Genomic DNA, 19,484 nt, shown 5'->3' on the forward strand with positions numbered 1-19,484 from the left:
ATGAATATCTTTTTTTTTTTTTTCACTAAGGCCACATTTACAGTGCCTGCCTTGATGCATAATTCTGATTTCTTGACTATATCCATTTTTTTTTTTTTTTTTTTTTTTTTTTGATGACCAGCTTACATCTTTTAAAAGTGACCCATATCCGATATCCGCATTTACACTATAAACTAGGCGAAAAACTCAAGGTACACCTGGAAAAGCTTTGGTCGAAAAGAAGTGAAAATGGCACAATTTGCAATGGACTAAATGGATCTTGCAGACTAAATGATAATAAAATCTTTAAAGCGCCATCTTTAAAGCTCAGCAAAACTTTGGGTTGAGCCTTCGGTCCCCATTGCGTCACTGAAAAGAGTCATGATTGCAGTTGGTGTCCACCTGAGTAGATGTCATTTGCCACAGGCACTTTTTCAATAACATCCGATTCATATCGATTTATTTCCACGTATGAATTAGGCCTGAAACTGATCTGAGAATATCGGAATCCATATGTTTTTGTTTTTTCCTGCTTACACATTCGTGGATCATATCCAATCTGTGCCACATGTGCCACACAAAATAAATAAATAAATGTGAATTGTGTCACTTGATACAAGTAATGTAAATGTAGCCTTAGAGATAGAGCATGTCTTCATATTCTTAGGATTACGATTTCAGTCGGTTCTTCTCATTATAAATGTTTTGATGAATCAGTTATGATAGGCATAATGAAATTTAAAAGAAGTGATTGTTAAGCCAAATCAAAAGCTTGATTGCTCTGCCTCAGACAGCTTTATTCATGCTTTTCCACCCAATATTGTCAATGTTGTGAAAACTAAATCTTGCTAAGAGTTTTTGTGTAGGAACTATGCTGTAATTGACATTAATTCATTATATATGTGATTAAACACACACTATAGAGTTAATGTTATATTTATCGTCCTTGGTATGTATGAGCCTTGAGCTCTGATTGTGGAATTAAATTGCTCATGAAAAATCTTGTGGAATTTACATAAAGGACATGGTGCATTTTACATTATAGATATATTGTTAAACTCATTCTTTTTTTAACTATACAATAATATAACTATACTAAACAAATTGAATGTGTTAAATTGACAATTCTAGTGGAATCTACATAGAAGGCAGTGTAAATTAAAGGTATAGCGGAGGATTTTCTTTTTCCGGGTGGGTAGTCTATACTATTGGTCCACCTAAGTGTCAATCATTCTGGTGATATGTTTACGTAAGGCCGTCGTACGTGCTCATCCCTGTGTAGTTTTCACTTTCAAGTGTATTAGCCTATGTCAGAGTTACCGTTTTAGCCATTCCTTTTGGCTGAGGGTCGAAAGAGAAAAAATTGATACAAAGTGTATGATAAGAAGAGAAAGGCCGCAGAATATAGAAACAAGACCAGAGTGATTTTGGGTGAATATCACACGCTGGCGTGCGCTAAAAGCACAGGTTGGGCTTCTCACTGATGCCGCAGTCGCAAAGATTCTACCAGACAGGTAAAGTTTGTCATACTATTTGGAGAAATCCATTTAAAATCACTAGTAAATGTTAATGCAAGCTACTTAGCAATGCTAGCCCTGGCACAAGTAATGCACCGCATAGACACGGTAAACATCTCTCAATTTGTCTAAAGTAGCCTTTTGACCAAATGGTAAATGGTATCACGCTGAAATATTCTAAAACCTTGTGTGTTCATGTGTTCATATTCTAAAACCTTTTGTTTATTTTTAGGCAAATGCAACAAGCTAACTTCTCCATTACATATGCAACTATGTATAAAAATAACGTATTAATACCTACGTATTAACAATAAGACATATTTGGTTAAGGACCAACGTAATAGCACTGCTTATATGTTGCCATGTAACGTAACTGCGATTTGCAAAATAGTTTCCTCAGAACGTATTTCGTGTGATACAGGGTTGCAACTATCATGTCTTGAGTCCTCGATCACTCAATCGATCAGTATAATAAGTAATTAAAACACGGAAGGGCATTTGGCATGTTGTCTTTTTTATGAATGTTTTTGAGTTTGTTTATGATTTGCAACATAATTGTGCAAGGCGTAATAGGCGTTCCCTCTCGGGAGCAAGAGTGGAGTGTTGTGTTTGTGCATGTGCATTTTTTTAAAAAAATGGAGAGGGTGGGTCTTCTCTAAAATTCGGAAAGATCCTCCGCTATACCTTTAACTAAATGCAGCCAAGTGCTTCATAGTCTGATACTGTAAATAATGTAGCATTTTTTTGGTGGGCTCTATACATACTGTTACGAATCAGAGAAAGGAAACCAACAGCACAAACTTGAGAAAGCTACTGTAACACACAAGTGTGTGGTGTTGAGTGACTGAGTGAAACAGACAGATACAAGCAGACAGAGAGGGCTTCAGACTGTTTGGGGTAACTGCATGGCAGATATTAGAGGTGTGTGTGTGTTTATGAATGTGTAAGACGATTTGGTCCTGACAGCTGCGTGGGCCCCTGTAATGCCTCCTCTTGGTGGAGGCCAAGGCCCCTGTCCTGCTGTCAGTGAACCTATCAGCTTTCATGGATCATCTCTTATCTGCTGAATCTGGCACTGACCAAAGTGCACTGCCATGGTTCACACAATGTACAAATACGTCTTCTCGATGTATCTCTGCCTTTATTATTGGCACTTAATATGTGCGACCCAAAGTAGCAGATAAAAAAAAAAAAATTGATGAAATGAAAAAAAATAAAAAAAAATAAAAAACAAACAAAACAAAGGAATTGAGAGAGGAAAATGAGCAAAGTTCAGTAGGACAGAGACATTCACAGAGCTATACAGCCAGTCAGTGTATGTGTTTGTGTGTTTTGTCTGTTTGGACAGATGCACAGACCCATCTTTGGGTTTCTGTCAGTGATCAAAGTGAGTGTTGATGTGGAACAGATTCATGGGCAATGTCTTATCAGCTTGTGCTTTAGCCCCCATCCATCAGGCCCAGCTCTGCACCCTTTCCCCCCACCCTGACAGCACCCTAAACAGCCTGCATTAATCACCACACATCCCTCAATCCGCACCCTCCTCCGCCCAGGCCAGGTGTCCTCCCCTGGGGAGATAGGACAGGCTCAGTCTCGGAGGATGGATGAGGACAGGGTTCGGTATCAGTGGAGCCTCAAAGGGAGAACGCTGGTGTGAGGTTTTGGGGTCGAGGGCATGTGTCAGCTCCTATGTGAAGAGTGTTGTTATGGTTGGAATCAGCATTTGCAGACAACAAGGCACACTCATACACATTCCCGATACCTCTTCTTCACAGATACCCATAACCCCAAATAAAAAAATCTGTACAACTTAATGATCATTAACACATGTAGACTGTCACACACCTGAGAGTTCTTGATGATGATGTTCCTTCTGCCTTGTGAAGATGCCAATGTTTAATGATTTACATCGAGAGTGAGTGGACATTACAATGGTAAACTGACTGAGACGTTTTCAGAAAGTGAACCAGACAAACATCTGTTTGCAACTTGTGATGATAGTATGGCTATCTCATTCTTAAACTGGACTGTTCTCTGCCTATCAGTCTCTGGTATATGTGCTTTGCCTTAATACAAAAGCCAGATGACACTTGATTCAGACATAATTAATCATCACCAAGTGTGAATTTCTTACAGCTGATCATTTAATTTAAGTCTATTCTAGCCTTTTTTTTTTTTTTTTTTTTTTTTGCTGTGAGTACCGTGAGATTTCTTTACGATCACTTTTAATACATTTCTGAAGAATATAATTTTTTTGGTAACACTTTACAATAAGGTTCATTTATTAAACATTAGTGCATGCATTAACTAACATGAACTAACCATTTGTTACAGTATTTGTTATTCTTTGTTAACGATAGTTAATACAAATCTAGCTGTTCATTGTTTGTTCATGTTAGTTCACAGTGCATTAACTAATGTTAACAAGATTTTAAAAGTATTAGTAAATGTTGAAATTAACATTACCAAAGATTAACAAATGCGGAAGAAGTATTGTTCATTCTTTGTTAATGTTAACTAATGTAGTAACTAATGAACCTTATTGTAAAGTGTTACCATTTTTTTTATTCCCACAGTAAAGACCTCTGCAGTGAATACTTGTCTGTTACTGTTTAATAAACTCTCATTTGGTTAAGCATACTCTCCCCACTCTGCGTCCATCTCCTGCTTACCTTTCTATTCATATGTGATGTCTTACATCACATTAAAAACGGTACACCCTTCATATGAATCTGAAGTACATCTGGTATGATTTACACTGTGTGATTCTCTGAGATAATAATCAGTCTTTCTCATGACAGCCTTATTTATAATATTCACACAGGTTAGGTCTCACCACTCGGGTGTGTTAAGACTCAACTCTAAAAGCCTCGTGCATGAAAATGAAATATAACTACGCCTCACTGACCAGGTCAAGAACCTAATTTCCGTTGGACTCCTAAAGGGGCAGTTTGACCAATTTGACTTGAGAAAATGTTTGTAGACTGTATGTGTGAGTGAATGAGAGAGAGAGAGGGCGAGAGAGAAAGAGAGAGAAAGAGGGGGGGGGGGCAGACGTGGGGTGATCAACCTGGGCCCTCTGTATTTATGATGCACTTTTGTGAATACATTACAGCTGTCATGATGAAATAAGTGACATACTTACACACTGTTCGAGCTCTCTGGGGAGGAGAACAGAAGGAGGGGGGAGGGGAGATAAGAGAGGAGGTAATTAATACATTCATCTTTTTTACGATATCATTTTTCAGACGTATATGATCACAATGTAAATTAGAAGTAAGGAGGGACCAGAGGAGAAATGGAATTCATTTGCAGCAGGTCAATCGGCCGACAATGGGCGGCAAGAGAGGCCAGAGGTAATTTATTGAGCAGTTTGCAGCCTCCGTTTACCCGCTCTCTCTCTCTCCTCTCTCTCTCTCTCTCTCTCTCTCTCTCTCTCTCTCTCTCTCTGCACCTGTCTGCTGCTTTTCTGTCTTTCAGTCCCACTCCCAGATGTTGATGTTCTCCTCTGGAGATAAGACTATGTGCTCAAATGAGCTCAATTTAGCCCATATGAAGGGATGAGGAGTGAAAAAGAGAGAGGAAAAAAGCAAACATGGCTCTCTTATGACTTCTAATGGCATTCTATGGATTATTGATTTTTGATTTGGTTTTCTGTGCGTGGCAGGAGCCCTGTTTTAGCGGCACCATTAGCTCCATAACGATTAGAGACAAAAAGTTAATTATGTAATTATAGAGGCAATATCGGGGCGGCCTGCCTGGCTCTTCCCAGGTCCTTTTAAACATTATCTCCTGCTTGCACATCGGAACAGACGGAATGTGAGACTTGGAGATTAACGCCTTGGAAAGCAGATGCAGTATTTAATTCTCCCCGAACCACGACAGCCTGGGAAACCATTAACCAATCATAACGTTCACCTATTTCAGGCTTAACAGAAAGAGAGTGAGAGCACTCCACTGCCAAGCTTTTTCAGTTTTTATTGACTGTAACGGCTCCCCCCGCCTGCAGGCACAGATGAATAAAATGGTTAAATGGGGTCCTGCAATCTGTCAGAGAATGAAAAGTTGGAGTGGGTGAAATGAAGTAAAGAGGAAACGTAAAACGGCAGGTGGGCGGCAGAGATGCGCCGTCTCTGATATGACTCGCCCTCGGAGAGGAAGCTGAATAAACACTGAACCTCTGAGATTCATCCAGATCGGTGTGATTTATTATTTATTTATTTTTTTCACATCGGTGTGATTCCCAATGATGAGAAGAAACACTATTTATAGAAGTTTCTAAATGAAGTCTGCTTTAAAAGAACTGAAACACTGGATGTAGAGGTCCGAGTCATGCATCTTTATTTACCGGCACGAGACTCGTGTGTCCAAGCGCTTGACCATGATACATACACGTACACAGATGCATGAGATGTCTGAGATGTGCTTGTTATGATTTATCTCTGGTATTATTAATATGGTCAAAGGAGAATATTTATTTAATGTAACAGGCTGAAGATGGTGCTAATGGCCCTTGAGAGAGGTCAGGATGTCACAGGCTTATATTAACAAGCACTTTGGTTGAGACAGATGAATTGGCAAGTTCATTTGGTTAGTGGGATCGCCAAGGCAGAGAACATGTGTGTGTTTTGGCGCACAATCTACAATTAGTACACTTGACGATTGCCATGTATGTTGTCATATTTTTGCTTTGATCTAAATATCAACAGCCACCAAATTACATTAAGCATTGATTCATTTTCTCAAATGGGTGAAACTCAATTCTGAATATGTCTTTGCATTGTGCCCAGAAACCAAAGTGAGTGAAGAATTTGGATACCAACGCATTCTCACCCCCAAGGCGTCACCTTTGACCATGCTTCAATATTTGACTCTTTAGGCGCCCTTTGGCGTCAGTTACATGACGCGATCCTATGGCGTCAGCTAACTGACGCGAAAGGAAAAGCGTCAGTTGGATGACGCGGGTAGGTTTAGGTCTGGGGTAGGGGTAGGGTTACACGCGATCCTAGGGCGTCACCTAACTGACGCTAAAGGGCGCCTAAAGCGTCAGATATTAAAGCATGGTCAAAGTGCTTCCCAAGGCGTCTGTTCGGTGACGCCTTGGGGCTGAGAATGGGCTGTGGATACCTGGTTGACTGCTATTTTCCACAGGGGCAGACAATTAGTTTATTCCTGATAGCTTAAGCTGGATTTGTGCCTCAGTGCCTTTCCCTGCAACCCTGTTCCGAATAAGATATCTGCCTGTATACCTGGTAATATGGTGTTAACAACTGCTGTCACAACTCAAAATATGGAGTATCTACAATTGAATTTTTCATTGTTCATTGCACATCCATCAACAAACCCGGCCCACACATGTCTTGATTGTCTTGATAAAAAATCCCAGGATGTCTTTCGTAAGAGCAGGGGTGTAACCCCGGCATCCTGGCCAAATTTGCCCAGTAGCCTCTGTCCATCATGGCCTCCTAATCATCCCCATATACACCAATTGGCTTCATCACTGTCTCCTCTCCACCAGTAAGCTGGTGTGTGGTGAGCGTTCTGGCGCAATATGGCTGCCGTCGCATCATCCAGGTGGATGCTGCACATTGGTGGTGGTTGAGGAGATCCCCCCCTTCTATGTGAAGCGCTTTGAGTGTCTAGAAAAGCGCTATATAAATGTAACGAATTATTATTATTATTAGAAAACATGCAAACAAATATATGGGGGCATGTTAAATAGGTTATATAACACATTTGTAATTAAAGCAGGTCAGAATTGATTTCCAATTCAATTTCAGAATTTAAAGCGAGGTAAAAAAAGGAATGTGGAATTGCAAAATGGATTGAACAGAAATGACTCCTGAAATTCAGGTTTTAAGACCAAGGTGGAAGAATGCCACCACCTGATGAATTCATTAATTCCTCAACTTCCTGTGGAGACTGGAGGGTTCAATTCAAATTTAAAATTTTATAAAAGTCTTCATTTTTTTCACAAAACTGATGTAACCTGATATGATTCATACTTTATCTTTGTTGTTTTATTTTAAACCCGTGGTAAAATCTGGCACCTAATTTCTATGTTGCAACAAAGTTGCAATACCTTTCTATCCAATGTGATGAGTCGTCATTGCTCTTACATCAGACCAGGGGCTTCATCCTCTCTTCCCTCTCTGACAACTTCCTGTTGCTCTCCATCAAATCGGGCTGAGCCGACCACACTGTCTGACACATCTTGACACATTGAGAGCTAATTACAGAACAAATAATTAACCTGACAACATGGCACAGAAACAATGACACACTCTCAAGATGGCTGTCTCTGGCCTTGATGGATGACTTAAAATAGATCTATCTGCTGAAAATGACCTCCCACATACACTGCCGAAATCCACGTTGACAAACTGAAACTATTACAAGAAAATGATGCACTATTTTTGGTATGAACTGTCTACTCACCGACATAATGACATGTAAATAAATACACATACACACTGAAGGTTATTCATTATGTGCTCCCTCTCTCTCTCTCTCTCTCTCTCTCTCTAGTAGGGTAGGAAGGGAGGGTTCACCTACACCCGAAAGATATATTTTTTTAACCTAGTTTTTTGTAATCCTTAAGGTGTCTAGAAAAGGAATTTTGATGTTCCCCGCGCAAATTTTTGTCCCATATGTGATTTTTTGTATCATCTTTTGTGTCCGTGCTTGATTTTTGGCTGCGGAAAATGAAAACTTTAAACCTACATAGAATCTGAACAATACATCCTACAGACACAATCTACCCCATTTTCTCTTCGTCTTTGCATTAAGAATTGATAGATATGATGATTGTCTTGATTAGATGATGTATAGTGCATAAAAACTCAAATAAACACCAAAAAATGTCAAAAAATGGTGAAATTAGATCACTGGAACTCCTCCCCTATGGACCCTTCTGATATATGTTTTCTAACTTTTGTATTTTTACAGTCTTTAGGATGTCTAAGAAGCAAATGTTGATGATCCCCAACTGAAATATTGTCACATGTATGTATTTTCTGGCTATATTGGTTGCCACCCTGGATATCCAAAAAAGCACATATAGGCAGTCTGTTTTTCTCCTTTAGTTTTCGATTTGATAAATCTCCTCCATTTTTCATAACTGGCTATGTAAATTATTGTTGAGCACATGTTGAGCTTGTTCCCAATGTTCACTTGTTGCACATTAAAAATATAACATAGATATTTTAATTAAATAATACATTTTAAGATACAACGTGTTCAAAAATATGCATTAATTAAAAATCACATCATGTAATTAGGATTCACTGGTAATGTGAGGTTTATTTAACATACTATTTAAACTAACTACACAAATACATAGCCTACACCATGCACCAACACACAATTAGAAAGGTCTTTCTTGGTGAAGAGCATTTAGCGTTATGGAAGCCCACATTAACTGGCAGATAATGGTCTCTCCAGATTTCTGTTAAGTTGAAAAAAAATGTTATGCTTAATAATTAATTAATTATACTTTCATTATTATTATTATTACTACTGGTGAAGGAATGTGTTCCATCTCGAGTGGGACAATCTGAACAAAATAACAACAAACATTCATGGCTCAAGTGTGGTGAACTGGACCGGTGGGATCATGATACAGGAGGTGAAACCTGAATTTGATGCCCCCAACTCTCTGGAAATTCCACGAATGCTCCCACTCTACGAGTGGAACAAGACGCGCTCCCTTATGGTAGATATACCTGAGACCCTAAATTCATCATCAAGTCATGATTAGATGAGTGCATAAACACTCAAATGAACACCAAAAAATGTACAAATAAATTGTGACATTGGATCACTGGAACTCCTGCCCTTAGGACCCTATTGATATATGTTTTCTAACTTTTGTACTTTTACAGTCTTTATGATGTCTAAGAAGCAAATGTTGATGATCCCCTCCTGAAACATGTTGGTCCAAATGAACATCTCCCATAATAAGTAGATACTATTCAAACCATTATATTGGTGTTATATTTATTGAAACAAAACAGAAAACCACTCATATATTCAAATACTGTATGTGTAATGTATGAAGAGTTCAGATGCAAAAGCCTCTAAGTGCCATTTGAAATTTGGTTCTAGAATGACCATTTTTATCAAGCTTGTGTATTTAAGTTCAGTAATTTCACTTAAATGACCATTAATAGGTAATCTTCATTGCCATTTAAGTGAAATTACTGAACTTAAATATACAAGCTTGATAAAAATGATAATTTTAGAAGAAAATTTCAAATGGCACTTAGAGGCTTTTGCATCTGAACTCTTCATATAGGGTATAACAAATCCCCATTAGAACAAACTGAAATAGAAAAAAAGTGTTTCTAATCAACCCCTTCTTGCACTGCCACCTTAACGTGGTGGAGGGGTTTGAGTACCCGAACGACCCTATGAGCTATGTTGTCCGGGGCTATATGCCCCTGGTAGGGTCTCCCAAGGCAAACCGGTCCTAGGCGACGGGTCAGACCAAGAACGGTTCAAAAAACCTTATGAGTGAAGTGAAAACAAGGACAGCCGGGGCCCCACCTTGGAGCCAGTATGTGAGCGCCTGGTGGCAGGGCCTCCCACACGGTGTCCGGCAGGGCTCAGTCCGAAGAAGCAACGTGGGGCCTCCTTCCCGTGGGCTCACCACCTTCAGGAGGGACCGTAAGGGGCCTGTGCTGAGAGGATCGGGCGGCAGTCGAAGGCGGGGGCCTCAACAACCCGATCCCTGGACATGGAAACTAGCTCTAGGGACAGAATGGCCCCCCTGACCTGAACCCGAGTAGTGTTCAGTTATTGGACTTCTGTGCTAGTCACAGTTTGTCCACAACGAACACCATCTTCAAGCAAAAGGGTGTCCATCAGTGCATGCAGCACCTGAACACCCTAAGGCGTAGGTCGATGATCGACTTTGTGGTCGTTTCATCTGACTGCAGCCGTATGTCTTGGACACTTGGGTGAAGAGAGGGGCAGAGCTGTCAACAGATCACAACCTGGTGGTGAGTTGGATCAGATGGGCGGGAGAGGAAGCTAAACAGACTCGGCAGACCCAAGCGTACTGTAAGGGTCTGCTGGAAACGTTTGGCAGAGATCTTCAACTCCCACCTCTGGAGGAGCCTCGACCAGATCCCGAGGGAGGCTGTAGATATTGAGTCCGAGTGGACCATGTTCTCCACCTACATTGTCGAAGCGGCTGCTCAGAGTTGCAGCCGTAAGGTCTCCGGTGCCTATCGAGGCGGCAATCCCCGAACCCGGTGGTGGACACAGGAAGTAAAGTATGCCGTCAAGCTGAAGAAGGAGGCCTATGGGGCCTGGCTGGCTTGTGGAACTCCTGAGGCAGCTGACTGGTACCGGCAGGCCAAGCGGACTCCAGCCCGGGTGGTTGTGGAGGCAAAAACTCGGGCCTGGGAGGAGTGCACTTTTATGATGGACAGATGCACTTTTATGATGGATAGATGCACTTTTATGATGGACAGATGCACTTATGTAATGGATAGATGCACTTTTATGATGGACAGATGCACTTTTATGATGGACAGATGAACTTTTATGATGGATAGATGAACTTTTATGATGGACAGATGCACTTTTATGATGGATAGATGCACTTTTATGATGGATAGATGCACTTTTATGATGGACAGATGAACTTTTATGATGGACAGATTCACTTTTATGATGGACAGATGCACTTTTATGATGGATAGATGCACTTTTATGATGGACAGATGCACTTTTATGATGGACAGATGCACTTTTATGATGGACAGATGCACTTTTATGATGGATAGATGCACTTTTATGATGGACAGATGCACTTTTATGATTGATAGATGCACATTTATGATGGACAGATGCACTTTTATGATGAACAGATGCACTTTTATGATTGATAGATGCACTTTTATGATGGACAGATGCACTTTTACGATGGATAGATGCGCTTTTATGATGGACAGATGCACTTATGTGATGGATAGATGCACTTTTATGATGGACAGATGCACTTTTATGATGGATAGATGTACTTTTATGATGGACAGATGCACTTTTATGATGGACAGATGCACTTTTATGATGGACAGATGAACTTTTATGATGGACAGATGCACTTTTATGATGGACAGATGCACATTTATGATGGACAGATGCACTTTTATGATGGACAGATGCACTTTTATGATGGACAGATGCACTTTTATGATGGACAGATGAACTTTTATGATGGATAGATGCACTTTTATGATGGACAGATGCACTTTTATGATGGACAGATGCACTTATGTGATGGATTCCATTTTTCTCGGTTTAATGAAAACTGATAGGTCGTTATGGCACATAGACATATACACTAGACCTCACCTTGGCTACGGCAGTTCATTAGAACGAATGCGTCAATAGAGCCGCCATCTTGAAACAGGGGAGCCCCTCCACTTTAATGCATCAGCATCAATGTAGTAGACCCAGTAAATCACCATAAATCATCATGAATGCGATTTGTTCCAACGGTCAGACATGTATTTATCATTGATTCCAGAAAGAAATTTTTTTTTTTTTTTAAAAAACATTCTTTCTAGTTCAGATTTAATCCGTGAACATCATACGCTGCACAAAAGTCCGCCACCATCAATGAATTTGAAGTAAAGGCAGAGATAGCAGCATTACCTAGCAACTTCCTATGACAAGACCCCTGTTCCAAGATGGCGGCGGTTTTGACGCATGCTTAGACCCCCAAGGTGAGGTCTAGTGTATATATCTATGGTTATTGCAGAGGCGAATAAACATCTGGATATCTCTCCACTGGAGCGTGTTAACGCAAACGTGTAAGTTTCACGTTTGAGGGGGTTAAACCGTGACATCTACACATTTTCCAAAGTGGACTATTTAGGCTGCTTCATTAAAAATGTGACATTTAGACGTTTTTTTCTCAAAACTCTGGATTCTGATAGAGGGCCATGCGACTTAGACCTGAGTGCAAAAATGGAGGCTCTAGACCCTTCCAGAGCTGAGATATCGAAATTCAAAATTTCGACCAGAAAAAAAAACGACAGTGTTACCCCTTACGTTTTTTTTTTTTTTTTTTGGGCGAAAAATTAAGTATCCCCAATCTTCTCAAAACTCTGGATTCTGATAGAGGGCCATGAGACATAGACCTGAGTGCAACAATGGAGGCTCTAGACCCTTCCAGAGAAGATTGGGGATACTTAATTTTTCACCCAAAAAAAAAAAAAACGTAAGGGATAACACTGTCGTTTTTTTTGCACTCAGGTCTTTGTCTCATGGCCCTCTATCAGAATCCAGAGTTTTGAGAAGATTGGGGATACTTAATTTTTCGACCCAAAAAAAAACCGTAAGGGGTAACACTGTCGTTTTTTTTTTTTCTGGTCGAAATTTTAAATTTCGTTACTCAGCTCTGCAAGGGTCTAGAGCCTCCATTTTTGCACTCAGGTCTAAGTCTCATGGCCCTCTATCAGAATCCAGAGTTTTGAGAAGATTGGGGATACTTAATTTTTCGCCCAAAAAAAAAAAAACGTAAGGGGTAACACTGTCGTTTTTTTTTTTGCACTCAGGTCTAAGTCTCATGGTCCTCTATCAGAATCCAGAGTTTTGAGAAGATTGGGGATACTTAATTTTTCACCCCCAAAAAAAAAACGTAAGGGGTAACACTGTCGTTTTTTTCACGGGTCGAAATTTTGATTTTCGATATCTCAGCTCTGGAAGGGTCTAGAGCCTTTATTGTTGCACTCAGGTCTTTGTCTCATGGCCCTCTATCAGAATCCAGAGTTTTGAGAAGATTGGGGATACTTAATTTTTCGACCCAAAAAAAACCGTAAGGGGTAACACTGTCGTTTTTTTTTTTTCTGGTCGAAATTTTAAATTTCGTTACTCAGCTCTGCAAGGGTCTAGAGCCTCCATTTTTGCACTCAGGTCTAAGTCTCATGGCCCTCTATCAGAATCCAGAGTTTTGAGAAGATTGGGGATACTTAATTTTTCGCCCAAAAAAAAAACGTAAGGGGTAACACTGTCGTTTTTTTTTTGTGGTCGAAATTTTAATTTTCGATATCTCAGCTCTGGAAGGGTCTAGAGCCTCAATTTTTGCACTCAGGTTTAAGTCTCATGGCCCTCTATCAGAATCCAGAGTTTTGAGAAGATTGGGGATACTAAATTTTTCACCCAAAAAAAAAACAAAAACGTAAGGGGTAACACTGTCGTTTTTTTTTTCGGGTCGAAATTTTGAGTTTCGATATCTCAGCTCTGGAAGGGTCTAGAGCCTCCATTGTTGCACTCAGGTCTAAGTCTCATGGCCCTCCATCAGAATCCAGAGTTTTGAGAAGATTGGGGATACTTAATTTTTCGCCCAAAAAAAAAAAAAAAACGTAAGGGGTAACACTGTCGTTTTTTTTCGGGTCGAAATTTTGATTTTCGATATCTCAGCTCTGGAAGGGTCTAGTGCATCCATTGTTGCACTCAGGTCTATGTCTCATGGCCCTCTATCAGAATCCAGAGTTTTGAGAAGATTGGGGATACTAAATTTTTCACCCAAAAAAAAAAACCGTAAGGGGTAAAACTGTCGTTTTTTTTTCGGGTCGAAATTTTGAGTTTCGATATCTCAGCTCTGGAAGGGTCTAGAGCCTCCATTGTTGCACTCAGGTCTAAGTCTCATGGCCCTCCATCAGAATCCAGAGTTTTGAGAAAATTGGGGATACTTAATTTTTCGTCCAAAAAAAAAAAACGTAAGGGGTAACACTGTTGTTTTTTTTCGGGTCGAAATTTATATTTTCGATATCTCAGCTCTGGAAGGGTCTAGTGCCTCCATTGTTGCACTCAGGTCTATGTCTCATGGCCCTCTATCAGAATCCAGAGTTTTGAGAAGATTGGGGATACTTAATTTTTCATCCAAAAAAAAAAACGTAAGGGGTAACACTGTCGTTTTTTTTTTTCGGGTCGAAATTTTGAGTTTCGATATCTCAGCTCTGGAAGGGTCTAGAGCCTCCATTGTTGCACTCAGGTCTAAGTCTCATGGCCCTCCATCAGAATCCAGAGTTTTGAGAAGATTGGGGATACTTAATTTTTCGCCCAAAAAAAAAAACGTAAGGGGTAACACTGTTGTTGTTTTTTTCGGGTTGAAATTTTGATCCAGAGTTTTGAGAAGATTGGGGATACTAAATTTTTCAGTAGCACCTCAATGCAGAACATAAGATCCACGGGGAGGAGTCGGATCACGATCCAAGGGGTGGAGATGGGTAAGATTAGGGTTGGGTTTAGGGATTAGGGGTGGGTTTAGGGATCAGGGGGCGGAGTTGGTTAGGTTTAGGTGTATGTAAGGTGGGAGGAGTTGGATCTGGATCCGACTCCTCCCCATGGATTTCATGTTCCGCAGTGAGGACCATCTCAAATTTTTCGCCCAAAAAAAAAAAAAACGTAAGGGGTAACACTGTCGTTTTTTTTTTTCTGGTCGAAATTTAAAATTTCGATATCTCAGCTCTGCAAGGGTCTAGAGCCTCCATTTTTGCACTCAGGTCTAAGTCTCATGGCCCTCTATCAGAATCCAGAGCTGAGATATCGAAAATCAAAATTTCGACCCGAAAAAAACGACAGTGTTACCCCTTACGTTTTTTTTTTTGGGCGAAAAATTTAGTATCCCCAATCTTCTCAAAAGTCTGGATTCTGATATAGGGCCACGAGACATAGACCTGAGTGCAACAATGGAGGCTCTAGACCCTTCCAGAGCTGAGATATCGAAATTCAAAATTTCGACCAGAAAAAAAAAACGACAGTGTTACCCCTTATGTTTTTTTTTTGGGGCGAAAAATTAAGTATCCCCAATCTTCTCAAAACTCTGGATTCTGATAGAGGGCCATGAGACTTAGACCTGAGTGCAACAATGGAGGCTCTAGACCCTTCCAGAGCTGAGATATCGAAATTCAAAATTTCGACCAGAAAAAAAAACGACAGTGTTACCCCTTACGTTTTTTTGGGGGGGCGAAAAATTAAGTATCCCCAATCTTCTCAAAACTCTGGATTCTGATAGAGGGCCATGAGACATAGACCTGAGTGCAACAATGGAGGCTCTAGACCCTTCCAGAGAAGATTGGGGATACTTAATTTTTCACCCAAAAAAAAAAAAACGTAAGGGATAACACTGTCGTTTTTTTTGCACTCAGGTCTTTGTCTCATGGCCCTCTATCAGAATCCAGAGTTTTGAGAAGATTGGGGATACTTAATTTTTCGACCCAAAAAAAACCGTAAGGGGTAACACTGTCGTTTTTTTTTTTCTGGTCGAAATTTTAAATTTCGTTACTCAGCTCTGCAAGGGTCTAGAGCCTCCATTTTTGCACTCAGGTCTAAGTCTCATGGCCCTCTATCAGAATCCAGAGTTTTGAGAAGATTGGGGATACTTAATTTTTCGCCCAAAAAAAAAACGTAAGGGGTAACACTGTCGTTTTTTTTGCACTCAGGTCTAAGTCTCATGGTCCTCTATCAGAATCCAGAGTTTTGAGAAGATTGGGGATACTTAATTTTTCACCCCCCAAAAAAAAACGTAAGGGGTAACACTGTCGTTTTTTTCACGGGTCGAAATTTTGATTTTCGATATCTCAGCTCTGGAAGGGTCTAGAGCCTTTATTGTTGCACTCAGGTCTTTGTCTCATGGCCCTCTATCAGAATCCAGAGTTTTGAGAAGATTGGGGATACTTAATTTTTCGACCCAAAAAAAACCGTAAGGGGTAACACTGTCGTTTTTTTTTTCTGGTCGAAATTTTAAATTTCGTTACTCTGCTCTGCAAGGGTCTAGAGCCTCCATTTTTGCACTCAGGTCTAAGTCTCATGGCCCTCTATCAGAATCCAGAGTTTTGAGAAGATTGGGGATACTTAATTTTTCGCCCAAAAAAAAAACGTAAGGGGTAACACTGTCGTTTTTTTTTTCGGGTCGAAATTTTGAGTTTCGATATCTCAGCTCTGGAAGGGTCTAGAGCCTCCATTGTTGCACTCAGGTCTAAGTCTCATGGCCCTCCATCAGAATCCAGAGTTTTGAGAAGATTGGGGATACTTCATTTTTCGCCCAAAAAAAAAAAACGTAAGGGGTAACACTGTCGTTTTTTTTCGGGTCGAAATTTTGATTTTCGATATCTCAGCTCTGGAAGGGTCTAGTGCATCCATTGTTGCACTCAGGTCTATGTCTCATGGCCCTCTATCAGAATCCAGAGTTTTGAGAAGATTGGGGATACTAAATTTTTCACCCAAAAAAAAAAACGTAAGGGGTAAAACTGTCGTTTTTTTTCGGGTCGAAATTTTGAGTTTCGATATCTCAGCTCTGGAAGGGTCTAGAGCCTCCATTGTTGCACTCAGGTCTAAGTCTCATGGCCCTCCATCAGAATCCAGAGTTTTGAGAAAATTGGGGATACTTAATTTTTCGTCCAAAAAAAAAAACCGTAAGGGGTAACACTGTTGTTTTTTTTCGGGTCGAAATTTTGATTTTCGATATCTCAGCTCTGGAAGGGTCTAGTGCCTCCATTGTTGCATTCAGGTCTATGTCTCATGGCCCTCTATCAGAATCCAGAGTTTTGAGAAGATTGGGGATACTTAATTTTTCATCCAAAAAAAAAACGTAAGGGGTAACACTGTCGTTTTTTTTTTCGGGTCGAAATTTTGAGTTTCGATATCTCAGCTCTGGAAGGGTCTAGAGCCTCCATTGTTGCACTCAGGTCTAAGTCTCATGGCCCTCCATCAGAATCCAGAGTTTTGAGAAGATTGGGGATACTTAATTTTTCGCCCAAAAAAAAAAACGTAAGGGGTAACACTGTTGTTGTTTTTTTCGGGTTGAAATTTAGATCCAGAGTTTTGAGAAGATTGGGGATACTAAATTTTTCGCCCAAAAAAAAAAAAACGTAAGGGGTAACACTGTCGTTTTTTTTTTTCTGGTCGAAATTTAAAATTTCGATATCTCAGCTCTGCAAGGGTCTAGAGCCTCCATTTTTGCACTCAGGTCTAAGTCTCATGGCCCTCTATCAGAATCCAGAGCTGAGATATCGAAAATCAAAATTTCGACCCGAAAAAAACGACAGTGTTACCCCTTACGTTTTTTTTTTTGGCCGAAAAATTTAGTATCCCCAATCTTCTCAAAAGTCTGGATTCTGATATAGGGCCACGAGACATAGACCTGAGTGCAACAATGGAGGCTCTAGACCCTTCCAGAGCTGAGATATCGAAATTCAAAATTTCGACCAGAAAAAAAAAACGACAGTGTTACCCCTTATGTTTTTTTTTTTGGGGCGAAAAATTAAGTATCCCCAATCTTCTCAAAACTCTGGATTCTGATAGAGGGCCACGAGACTTAGACCTGAGTGCAACAATGGAGGCTCTAGACCCTTCCAGAGCTGAGATATCGAAATTCAAAATTTCGACCAGAAAAAAAAACGACAGTGTTACCCCTTACGTTTTTTTTTGGGGGGGCGAAAAATTAAGTATCCCCAATCTTCTCAAAACTCTGGATTCTGATAGAGGGCCATGAGACATAGACCTGAGTGCAACAATGGAGGCTCTAGACCCTTCCAGAGCTGAGACATCGAAATTCAAAATTTCGACCAGAAAAAAAAAACGACAGTGTTACCCCTTACGTTTTTTTTGGGGGGCGAAAAATTAACTATGCCCAATCTTCTCAAAACTCTGGATTCTGATAGAGGGCCATGAGACATAGACCTGAGTGCAACAATGGATGCTCTAGACCCTTCCAGAGCTGAGATATCGAAAATCAAAATTTCGACCCGTAAAAAAAACGACAGTGTTACCCCTTACGTTTTTTTTTTGGGGGCGAAAAATTAAGTATGCCCAATCTTCTCAAAACTCTGGATTCTGATAGAGGGCCATGAGACATAGACCTGAGTGCAACAATGGATGCTCTAGACCCTTCCAGCGCTGAGATATCGAAAATCAAAATTTCGACCCGTAAAAAAAACGACAGTGTTACCCCTTACGTTTTTTTTGGGGGGGCGAAAAATTAAGTATCTCTAATCTTCTCAAAACTCTGGATTCTGATAGAGGACCATGAGACTTAGACCTGAGTGCAATAATGGAGGCTCTAGACCCTTCCAGAGCTGAGATATCGAAAATCAAAATTACGACCAGAAAAAAAAAACGACAGTGTTACCCCTTACGTTTTTTTGGGGGGGGGGGGGGGGCGAAAGATTAAGTATCCCAATCTTCTCAAAACTCTGGATTCTGATAGAGGGCCATGAGACATAGACCTGAGTGCAACAATGGAGGCTCTAGACCCTTCCAGAGCTGAGATATCGAAACTCAAAATTTCGACCCGAAAAAAAAAACGACAGTGTTACCCCTTACGTTTTTTTTTTTTTTGGGCGAAAAATTAAGTATCCCCAATCTTCTCAAAACTCTGGATTCTGATAGAGGACCATGAGACTTAGACCTGAGTGCAATAATGGAGGCTCTAGACCCTTCCAGAGCTGAGATATCGAAAATCAAAATTACGACCAGAAAAAAAAAAACGACAGTGTTACCCCTTACGTTTTTTTGGGGGGGGGGGGGGGGCGAAAGATTAAGTATCCCAATCTTCTCAAAACTCTGGATTCTGATAGAGGGCCATGAGACATAGACCTGAGTGCAACAATGGAGGCTCTAGACCCTTCCAGAGCTGAGATATCGAAATTCAAAATTTCGACCAGAAAAAAAAACGACAGTGTTACCCCTTACGTTTTTTTTTGGGGGGGCGAAAAATTAAGTATCCCCAATCTTCTCAAAACTCTGGATTCTGATAGAGGGCCATGAGACATAGACCTGAGTGCAACAATGGAGGCTCTAGACCCTTCCAGAGCTGAGATATCAAAATTCAAAATTTCGACCAGAAAAAAAACGACAGTGTTACCCCTTATGTTTTTTTTTTTTTGGGGCGAAAAATTAAGTATCCCCAATCTTCTCAAAACTCTGGATTCTGATAGAGGGCCACGAGACTTAGACCTGAGTGCAAAA

This window comes from Pimephales promelas, chromosome 1, assembly GCF_988280905.1.
Source record: "Pimephales promelas chromosome 1, fPimPro1.hap1.1, whole genome shotgun sequence".
In the NCBI taxonomy this organism is placed as follows: Eukaryota; Metazoa; Chordata; class Actinopteri; order Cypriniformes; family Leuciscidae; genus Pimephales; species Pimephales promelas.